General features: G+C 45.0%; 1 long non-coding RNA gene across 1 annotated transcript; it reads left to right on the top strand.

The window, feature by feature from the left end:
* The first annotated feature begins 6,498 nt into the window (after positions 1 to 6,498).
* Positions 6,499 to 9,354, top strand: LOC148042491 (uncharacterized). The gene is made up of 3 exons (XR_015695124.1): positions 6,499 to 6,924; positions 8,668 to 8,795; positions 9,233 to 9,354. It is a non-coding gene; the product is annotated as an uncharacterized LOC148042491 (long non-coding RNA).
* Positions 9,355 to 9,424: the final 70 nt, after the last annotated feature.

The raw sequence follows: 9,424 nt of genomic DNA, 5'->3' as shown, positions 1-9,424 counted from the left end.
GGTTTTCAGCCTCATCTTCTCAGTTGCCGTTTCTTCTCTTTTGGCCAAAACCATCACGGTGGTGCTGGCTTTCATGGCCACAAAACCAGGAAACCAAATGAAGAGATGGTTGGGGAAGAGCTTGGCCAACTCCATCATCCTCTCTTCTTCTGCTATCCAAATTATCATCTGCTCCATCTGGCTGGGGGTTTCTCCCCCCCCTTCCCTGACTCTGACTTCCACTCCCAGCCTGGAGAGATCATCCTGCAGTGCAATGAAGGGGCTGTTGTCATGTTCTACATCACCCTCAGCTACATGGGCTTCCTGGCTGCCATCTGCTTCACGATGGCTTTCCTGGCCAGGAATCTTCCCGGGGCCTTCAACGAAGCCAAGCTGATCACCTTCAGCATGCTGGTCTTCTGCAGCGTCTGGGTGACTTTTGTGCCCACCTACCTGAGCACCAAAGGGAAATACATGGTGGCTGTTCAGGTCTTCTCCATCCTGGCCTCCAGTGCTGGTTTGCTGCTCTGCATTTTCATCCCCAAGTGCTACATTATCCTTCTGAGGCCAGACCTGAACACAAAGGAGCAGCTTACAGCCAGAACAAATGTAAAAACATGAGATATAACAGCATTGTGATATTGGAAGAATTGTTATAGTGTCTTTTATTTGAAAAAATATTTTATTTCTACTTTAGCAGAATGCAGGAATTAAAGAAAGATATATGTATATGTTTCTTGTAGTTCTCTTTCATTTCTATAAATCTTCCTGAAGAGAACTGTGAGTAGGGAATCTGACACTGTATTAAAAAAAATCATTTGAACCATTATTCCTACTGACAGAGGGCTAAAAGAGTAGATATGTGAGAGAAAGAGTAGGAAAAGAGATAAGATGGAAGCCGTGGGAATCAACTTCAATAGGATGACCAGACGTCCCGCATCTGGCGGGACAGGCACGATTTTCCATCATTTTTCCCGCGTCCCGCCCGCTTCTCAAAAAACCCCACTTTATTTTGGCGCTCGCTGGCTCCCCCGCCCATCATCAGCTGCCGCTAGCTCGCTCATTCCGTTCCCCCATCTATTCTATCTACACTAAAAATCTAAGCCAGCCCAGCCTGCCGCTCACTGATTGACCTGGACTCCAGCCAATCAGTGAGCTGGCTGGGATGGAAAACTTTAAGCATGCACGAGGCGTGGCCGCGGAAGGGAAAAGAGGCAGCCACGTATATCGGTTCTCCTTGCGGTAGATAAGGGAGGTTCGTAGCAAGGGTCCGCCAGCAGGTAGGCTTGGGCGGGGCGAAGGCCTCAGGTCGGGGGAACGAGAATGGGCGGGGAGGAAACGGAGCCAAGCCTCTTTTCCCTTCTGCGGCCACTTCCAGCCTGCCTTCTCACATGCTAGTCAAGCACTTCCCGCCCGTCCTTCGCTTTGGGGATGCTTCGCTTGCTCTCTTCGGCGCGCTTTGCATTTAGCCCTCACTTCTCATCTCTGCCTCCCCGGCTTAGCTGCGCCCTTGCTTCCCCCACCCGCCAACGATCATCCCAGAGGCGCCAAGCAGAGACTGAAGGAAGACCGCATTTCAGTTAGCGCACCTCAGAGTCACCGAAAACTCGATGTCGGCTTCCCCGTGTTTTGTTTGTAGCGAAGAATAAACTGACAGTTGGTCGGAGGGAAGGTGGGGGTGGGGGTTGAGGCTGAGTGTCCAAGGAAGCCAACCCAGACAGGCATCTCAGGGCGCAGAGGAACCCAGCAGACAGACAGGAGACCGGGGGGAGGGGGAGGAAGATATCCCGTCCAGGGTAGGCTCTCCGCTTTTCCCTCTTTTTACCCTGGACATCTTCCTTCCCCCCTCCCCCGGTCTCCCTTCTGTCTGCTGGGTTCCTCTGCGCCCCCCAACTGGCAACGGTCAATTCCAGACCCTCTAACTGGTAAATAGACCTGAGGCCATAAGTGGAATTCCTCCAGCAGGGAGGATTTGAACTTTGGGGTCCAGCGGAGGAGAAAGTAGGCAGAAAGTGAGCAGAATTCCAGAGGGCTGATCTAGACATGGCTGCGGCGTGGAGGGTGGTTCTTGCACTCTGAGCTAGCCTGCCCACTTCCTCTTGCCCATCCGCTGCCGAGAACTCAGAGGCGGGCAGCTGCTGAGAAGTCTTGGGCTTTGAGATGGAGCGCGCTTCCTTCCGGCCTTTTCCTTCTCAGCTCTCAGGCTCCGGCAGTCTCCGGCGCTAGAAGCTGGGTGGAGCCCTCGCATGCAGAACTTCGGGGGGAAATGCGCGGCGGCGTCCAGCTGAAGAGCGAGACGCGCTTGAGGGCGCTACAGGCCTGGGGAGTCAGGGAGCGGGAGGAGCACTGGGGATGGTGCCGAGAGGGGTTGCGCTGGGAAAGGGCGGCGTGTGGCGGACCGTGCAAGCTCTCTCCCTCCATTTTGGTGGAAGGACAGCGGTGGCGGGGAGGCGTTTTGTTCCAAGAACGGGCTGCTCGGCGAGAGGAAAGGGGGCTCCCTGAGAAGCAAGAGCAGCGAAGAGGTGGTGCAGTCGCAGAATTCCCTGACACTCGCTTTTTTTAAACCCAGCCTACCTCGTAGGGTTGTTGTTACGGGGCTAGACTAGGAAAGGCAGCCTCTCTCCCGTTTTCGAGAAAAAGTAAGGATGTCCATCTGGTAGAACAACCACCTGTGCAATTTGGTGGCGATCCGCGAACGTTCAAGCCATGTAAAGCGTGGGAAGGCATAGAATAAAGTTAGCATACTTGAAGTGAAATAGGCTTTGGTTATGTTTAGGTTGCATTAGCTAAAATGTGCCAATACCGTCCTTGTTGGTAAGAATTGTTGTCATGTTAGAAGAATGACTAAGGCTGACAGCCTAATCTACTCTGTATTAAATAAATAAAATGGATGGAAGGAAATGAAAGAATACAGAAAAGGTTGGTGAGGCATTTAGTGGCCTATGGATGAGAATGGTGGCTGTTTAGTAAGAAAATCTGTTTGGAATGTGCATATATATTCATATGTGGCCATAGCAAAATAATAAATAGAAATAAAAAAGCATGAGTGATTTTTACTGTTTTTGATGAAAGTGAGAGGATTAGTGAAGGCTTGGTGCAGCAAGGATCCCACTATCTTACTATTTTATTTTTCTTTATGTACACTGAGAGCATGTTCACCAAAGACAAATTCCTTGTGTGTCCAATCACACTTGGCTAATAAACTATTATATTCTATTTTACTCTACTCTATTCATTTCTATTTCAATTCTAACAAGGAGTTTAGCTTCTCTCTCTTGAAAATGTAAGCTGGCATAAGGCATTATAATGCAAGCTAGCCTTAACTTTCAAACAGTTCATTTAGTGACCAAAGTTACAATGGCATTGAAAAAAGTGTCTGATGACCATTTTCACACTTAGCGACTGTTGCAGCATCCTCATGGTCACGTGATCAAAATTTTGATGTTTGGCAACAGATTCGTATTTATGATGGTTTCAGTGTCCTGGGGCCTTTTGTGACCTTTTGACAAAATATAAAATTTTTAATCAAGCCCCCCCCCCACTCACCCCCGGTCAATGGTGTCCCTCTTTACCAATCTGAAAATCTGGTCACCTTAGGGGAGGCTCCCCCGCCCAGGCTGGCTCATCGTTTCGTTATGTACCTACAAATTTAAGCCAGCCCAGCTGGGGAGGGCGGGCGGGGCGGCGGCTGTTTTTCACCTCGCCCAGAGAACTTCCACGTGGCTTCTGCCGGGCTGCGAGAGCTGCGGAAGCCGCGGAAGCCACGTGGAAGTTGTCTGCACGGCTGAAAAACGGACTCTGTTTGCTGGGCTGGGGGGAGGAGACAGCCCCCTGCCTTCTCCCCCTTTGGCTTTGCGGAGTTCACAGCCAGACCCTGTGCTGAGCTGGCACGGGCGGCAAGTCTGGATGGAACCACGTGGAAGTTCTCTGCGCGACTGGCAGCCGCTTTTTACTCCCGAGTAAAATTTTTACTCGGGAGTAAAAAGCGGCTGCCGGTCACGCAGAGAACTTCCACGTGGTTCCATCCAGACTTGCCGCCCGTGCCAGCGCAGCACAGAGGCTGGCTGTGAACTCCGCAAAGCCAAAGGGGGAGAAGGGGGCTGTCTCCTCCTCCCAGCCCAGCGCCTCCCAATTCCCATGGTACCAAATAAGACAATAAGAATAAAATAAGTGCATTATTTACAAAACATGATTTATTTTACTCACCACCAGTAAGCGCAGCTGCAACCCCAACCTGAAAGACAAAATAAAATGGAGACTCGCGCAGGCGTCCTCAGCTAAGGAGTCCAGCCAATCAAATCAGTGAGCGGCAGGCTGGGCTGGCTTAAATTTGTAGGTAGCATAGAACAGAACGATGAGCCAGCCCAGCAGCTGATGGGCGGGAGCTGCGAGCGCCAAATAAAGCGTGCCTTTTAAAAAAGCGGGCGGGACGCAGGAAAATGCATCAAAAAGCGGGGGTGTCCTGCCAAAAGCGGGACGTCTGGTCACCTTAACCTCCCCCGCCCATCAGCTGCTAGCTAGCTCAGTGGGCTGGCTCATCGTTTCGTTATGTACCTACAAATTTAAGCCAGCCCAGCCTGCCGCTCACTGATTTAATTGGCCTGGACTCCAGCCAATCAGTGAGCTGGCTGGGATGGAAAATTTTCAGCACGCCATGTGCTGAAAATTTTCCATCCCAACCAGCTCACTGATTGGCTGGACTCCTTAGCTGAGGACGCCTGCGCGAGTCTACATTTTATTTCGTCTTTCTTTCTTGTTGGGGTTGCAGCTGCGCTTACTCACTGGTGGTGGGTGTGTGTGTGTGTGTGTGAGAGAGAGAGGTAATTCATAAAATCACTTCCCCCTCCAGCCATTCTTCCCCAGCTTTCCTACAACTGACATTTCTGCCACTGCATGGTTTTTTTTAAAAAAAAAAATTGTGGCGGAGGCTGTTTGCTTCAAGGTGGCTTGCCTCGTCGTTTGGGGCGGGGGAGGGCTCTGCCTTAAGCAAGAATTGCATTAAAGACCAGAGCAACAGGTATTTCCTTATTTGCCTGGAGATAGATAATTCCTAGGGATACTTGCCATGTTCTTTCATCTGTGTGTGTGTGTGAGAGAGAGAGAGAGAGTGTGTGTGTGTGTGTGTGAGAGAGAGAGAGAGAGAGAGAGAGAGAGGTAATTCATAAAATCACTTCCCCCTCCAGCCATTCTTCCCCAGCTTTCCTACAACTGACATTTCTGCCACTGCATGGTTTTTTTAAAAAAAAATTGTGGCGGAGGCTGTTTGCTTCAAGGTGGCTTGCCTCGTCGTTTGGGGCGGGGGAGGGCTCTGCCTTAAGCAAGAATTGCATTAAAGACCAGAGCAACAGGTATTTCCTTATTTGCCCGGAGATAGATAATTCCTAGGGATACTTGCCATGTTCTTTCATCGCCATGACGATCTTATTTTTTTGAGCTAAATGTATTTTTCCAGTTTGAATTGGGCATAATCTTTTTTTATTGATCCACTGTCAGGAAGAGGGATTATAATTTAAAACAGATGATTTCAGTGGAATCTTTTTTTATTAATTTAAATTTCTTTCCGTTCTCCATACCCATCTTCTTGTATCAAATAATAGCTGTGGATTCATTGGTATTAAGTGTATATGTTTGAAGCAGTGCAGGAAATCTTGAAAACTTATGAATTTCTCTCCCCTCTGTGGCATTAGGCCTTAGTATCTGATTTGCTATATAACACCTTGTGTCATATATAGTCAATATAGGCACAGAGTTAATTTTTTTTAACATTTTCTAATGGTGGTGTGCCTCGTGATTTTTTTCATGGAAAAAGTGTGCCTTTGCACAAAAAAGGTTGAAAAACACTGCATTAATATATCCATTTCGGCACAGTCCATAATTTTTCTTATTATTTCTTCTTCATTTAGGTTTAGTTTATTTTTCCACTTCTGGGCGAAAGCGATCCTTGCTGCTGTAAGTATATGTAGTATTAGATATTGTATTTCTTTTTTGTATTTCATCGGTATAATTCCTAATAGAAAGAGTTCAGGTTTCCAATCTAACTTAACCTTTGTTATTTCTTCCAACCAATTTTTGATCCTTTTCCAGAATTTTTTTGCCTCTTCACAAGTCCACCATAAATGATAATATGTGCCATGATGTATTGAATCACATTTCCAGAAATTTAGCGAGGTATTTGTTGAAATTTTGGGCAACCTTGACGGTGCCAGATGCCATCTATAATAAAGCATTTTGTACTGGTTTTCCTTGTATGGGATTGATAGTGTCATTCTTAAATTTATTCCCCAAAATTTTTCCCATTTGTCTAGTTCAATGTTATAGCCAAAGTTCTGTGCCCATTTTATCATTGGTTCTTTTACAATTTCCTCTTCCATTTGATACTTCAAGAGGAATTTGTATATTTTCCCTATCATCTTTCTGTCCAGACTTTGAATAATTTTATCCAATTCGTGTGGTTCTGTTTCAATACCATATATTTTAGTGTCTTTATTGTATTTAGTTTTAATTTGGAGGTAGGTTAGCCAATCACCTTTCATATTCTGATCTGCCAATTCTTCAATTGTTTTTAAATTTCCCTGTCTATCAATTAGATCTCTGTATCTTAGAATTTTGTTCCAATCTGTAAAATTTGGGTGTGTCGTTCTTTCTGTTGGTGATAGCCAATTTGGGGTTTTCACATAGTGTTTTTTATTTTATTTTGAGCCATTGTTGCACTAAAGTTCCAATTAAATGATTTTGAAAGTATTTGTGCGTTTTATGTTTGTCATTCCATAAGAAATTATGCCAGCCTGCCTGCAGGTCATGGCCTTCTAAGATCAGAATTCTTTTATTCTTTAACTCAATCCAATCCTTCATCATTGTCATTGTTACTGCAGTTGCGTATATACTAGGCTCCCTGTGTGCTTCCATCCATCGCTGCGAAGATCTGCTGACTCTGCCTGCCTGCTGGTAAGTGAGCCGGGTTTTTTCTTTTATTTTTTTAATGTATTTTAAAATAATATTTTATTTATTGTGCATATGATTTTTTAAAATAGTGGTATTCTGTGTTGATTCTTTTTTTAAATTGTCTTAGACTATTTAAAAAAAGATTCTATCCAAAATAAATTGAAACAAGCCATTTTTAAAATTTCTATGCACAATACTTTGAAATGGACTCAGGAGTCATGATTGACACTGAGTGAATTTGCACTTTAATAATCAGGAAGATACAATGGCATTGAAAAAAGGGACTGATGACCATTTTTCACACTTAGCGACCGTTGCGACCATTTTTCACACTTAGCGACCGTTGCAGCATCCTCATGGTCACGTGATCAAAATTTTGTTTGGCAACAGATTCGTATTTATGCTGGTTTCAGTGTCCTGGGGTGACCTTTTGACAAAAAATTGTTTTTTAAAAAAAAGCCCCCCCCCCCCCCCGGTCAAGGGCGTCCCTCTTTTCCAATCTGAAAATCTGGTCACCTTATTCTAACTACAAAAACAAAAGGGAATGTTAATGTATACTTTGGTGATTATCAACTACAAATGTCAACTTTTCTTTCTTTTTTAGATTGTCTTAGATTTTAAATGGTCATTTGGTTAACACATATTAATAGATTGTTGTTTAGAGATAGTTGCTTTTTTGCACCTGTGGAGAGAAGAGGAGAGAAAGATAGTAAATAACCCCCTAGTTAACTATAATAATAATAAAGAATATGTTAGAGAGAGGAAATGTTAGATGTCCTATCAATTGACTTTTTTTGTTAGAATATGTTATAAAGATATAAAGATATGGCAGATTGATTGAGACTGGGGGAAGGAAAAAAAATGCCAGTAGATGGCTGTGTTTTTGAAATCTTAATTAAATGAAAATGATGGTATGGTGATAGTAAAATATATAAATTTTTAACACATACAATTTAAACTGAATGGAATATATGTGATTGTGGAAGGAACGCACAAAATGTACTTGTGACCAATGGATACGCTTTCTACAAGATGATTTTTTTCTTTTTGTGTTTTTTCTGTAATAAAACTAATAAAAAAAATTTCAAAAAAAAAAATAGATAAGCCATGCCCCCCAGGGGAAGGCAGCCAGTTGGTGATTATTATTCAAATCTCAGGTCCAGGCCAATCACAATTGCCTTGGCTTGTGACATCAGAGGCTTTTCCTGAGCTCATTGGCTGGAGCTCACCATGGCAACCTCCAGTATCCATGGGGAGTCTGGACCACATAATTGAGGGTCTGCTCAACATCCCTGGAAAATGGCTGGATTGGATGGATGGCACTGCAGGCATCGCAGGGTCTCCCTTGCCTGGGCTCCACAGGAGGGAGAGACTCTTCCCTTTAAGGCAGAACTAAGGGGGAGAGATTAGAAAATGGGGTTCAACCAAACACCACAGACATGCTGATACCTGCCGTGTTTGCAGCCTCCATACCTGTCACCAAACTCCTCATCCAACATGTTAAAGGTTCCTGTCTCTGGAAAGCAGCCAGCTGGGGGGCTCTAATGTGATCTAAGAGAAAGATTGGCTTCAGGATATCCCAGTTGGCATTGAGACCCCAAAGGTAGAAGCTGACCTGGGGAGATAAACATAAAAAATGGGATTCCATTGGCCAGATGTAGTTACTTCCCAAACAGACTCATCCCGCTGATTGTCTTATTTTTTATTACTCAGAGTTTTATCCACCTTTATTCTTTCTCTAAATAGCTCAAGGCAGTGAACATACTGAAGACTCCCTTATCCGCACAATGACATTCTTGTGAGGTAGGCTGTGGCTGAGAGAGAGGGGCTGGCAAAAGGGGACCCATCAGGATTTCATGCCTTGGATGGAACTGGTAAGTACTTGGAGGGGGGCTCTTTCCTAATCCGAATGGTCCCCCCCTTTCCCTCTCATGAGAAACCCCTAGCGGTGTCAGAGACGGCCGAATTGACCCATGACAGATTCTGACTCCTTTGGAGAGTCTTGATAGAAGATAAGCGTCGAATTGGAGTCAGAATCCAATGGGAAGTCAGGATAGTTTGAAGGGAGATCAGTTGTGATGGATTAAGTCAGTGCTTCTCAAACTGGGCCACTTGAAGGCATCTGTGGACTTAGGCAGTTAGCATAATGTCCCCTGAACTGAAAGACTGATGTGACTGTGTGTCTCCATTTTCCAAACAGGTCAGCAGCGGGGAAGAAACAGTCCTTTAGGGAATATCCTTGGGCTATTTTCTCAATGAGCAGTTATGGCCTCCATGATCTCCAGATTAACCAGATTCCGTTGACTTTCAGATCCAGGAATCCGTGAAAGACAAACAATGGATGAAAGAGCAGCACAGTTGTCTCAACTCAGACAGTGGATCAACTTCAGACCAGAACAGAAGACCTGCAGAAATCTCTGCTGGATAAAAAAGGAAGCTTGGACCATGCCAAAACGATGATCCATCAGTTAGAGCCAGAGAAAGAATCTTTGGTGAAACACAC

This window comes from Thamnophis sirtalis, unplaced genomic scaffold (assembly GCF_051295495.1).
Source record: "Thamnophis sirtalis isolate CommonGarterSnake01/CBP01778 unplaced genomic scaffold, rThaSir2_p1.2 scaffold_15, whole genome shotgun sequence".
Classification (NCBI taxonomy): Eukaryota; Metazoa; Chordata; class Lepidosauria; order Squamata; family Natricidae; genus Thamnophis; species Thamnophis sirtalis.
This window is presented reverse-complemented; position numbering and strand designations above follow the sequence as displayed.